This window comes from Anolis carolinensis, chromosome 4 (genome assembly GCF_035594765.1).
Source record: "Anolis carolinensis isolate JA03-04 chromosome 4, rAnoCar3.1.pri, whole genome shotgun sequence".
NCBI classification, from domain to species: Eukaryota; Metazoa; Chordata; class Lepidosauria; order Squamata; family Dactyloidae; genus Anolis; species Anolis carolinensis.
Window position 1 is genome coordinate 53710823 of NC_085844.1, and position 1628 is coordinate 53712450.

Below are 1628 nucleotides of genomic sequence, written 5' to 3' on the forward strand. Positions count from 1 at the left end.
CTGGATTGGCCCTAGGATAGTTTGAACACTATGATCATGAATGTGGGAGAGTCCTCAATGTCCATTGACACTGAACCCAAATTATTGTTAGATTTTGGTTGTATGTATATGAAATGTAAATCAAGTGTTTCTGCTGTTATGCAAGTGTGTGTTTCAGCAATAAAACAGTTAACAACAGGCCAGTTTGACTGACAGCCTGCTGTGACCTATAAGACATAATTTCCGGCCTTGGAGGTCAGAACTTCCTTCGGACTAAGGAATGTGCTTTCTTATCTCTCTGCTGAACTGTGTGAGCCAAGCCGTGTCGAAGAATGTCGGCTTCTAGCGATGGACTTTGCTGCAATGTAAATATATCTTTTTAAATATTAAATAAGTGTTTGAACTTCAGACTGCAGATGTCTTTGAGTCTGACACTGGAGGAATTGGTGAGGGCAGAAGTTCACCAATTCATCAGGGTGCTGGTCGGGTGCTGATTGATCGATGGTGTTGAAAAAACCCACCAACACGCACCCTGACCCCCTGGCACTTGACAATTATCACTGCCAGATGGCCACTCTTATTATCCATCTCTCATTCTTGCTTTAGTGTTGGCCATAAGGTGCAACATGGCTAGTGTTTGTCACTTATCACCTGGAGTGACATCAAAAGGAACATCAGAGTGATACAGAAGAAGGAAAGGAATCAAGGAAAAACTGTCCCTCCTTCCCCCCCTCCTTTCTCCTATTGCCTCACCACTCTGACTATTATAACTCCAGGCAATGAGTGATGGACACAAGTCATGTCATGAGCTCAAGATATTATGACACAAGAAGTGAGTGCTGTTTCATTTCCCCAGACCATTTAAGTCTGGAAAATATATGATGGCCATGTAAAGAGTTGCAACCAGTTCTTTCTCAGAAACAGCTGAACTGCTTACACGGGCCCAGAGTTGCAGTTTGCTCCAGATTCTTGGGGAGAATTTGAAGCAAAAGGCAACTTTTGTTAATGCAGTTAAAGGCTGCACTAAGCAGACTTGCCCGCTTTAACCCAAACCAGTTCCATGTATTCTTTAGCCACTACAGAGCTGATTCACCCCCCTTTCGAGATAATGGATAGATTTTCCCATACATGCCAATTAAAGTGGTGCCAAACCACATTACATTTACAGTTTAGAAGTACCCTAAATGAGGGAGAAGTTATTCCCACTCTAAAGGTTGTCTCTTCAACTATTCCTCAAAGCAATACAATATTTGAACAAAGTTTAAGACCAGGTAATACCTTAACAAGGGCACTGAAATGTCACAACCAACACAAAGACTGACAATACTTTAATCATATCTGCATATCTGTCGATAGATCCTATTGCATCCTTATCAATAGGAATACTAAACTTATCTCCTTTCACAGAACACAAATAAAGTGCCTCCTTGAAAACCATAAAAGTAGTATATACAAAATCTTAATAGTTGTAGATTTCTGTTCAGGACTTTGGAATAACAAGAAATGATTTCTGTAACTGCATTGCTCAGGCACTTTGCTCCTGGTTTATCTGCCTACATCAAAAGGAAATACTTGAGAAAATATTACATGAAATAGTCTCCTGGAATGTAGTTCAATGAAATACAGAAGACAGGGGATGAAATATTGGT

The 1628-nt window shown here is 40.4% G+C and overlaps 1 non-coding gene across 1 annotated transcript; it reads right to left on the bottom strand.

The window, feature by feature from the left end:
- Positions 1-1289: 1289 nt before the first annotated feature.
- Positions 1290-1391, bottom strand: LOC134299104 (U6atac minor spliceosomal RNA). Its single transcript, XR_010006242.1, has one exon. It is a non-coding gene; the product is annotated as a U6atac minor spliceosomal RNA (small nuclear RNA).
- Positions 1392-1628: the final 237 nt, after the last annotated feature.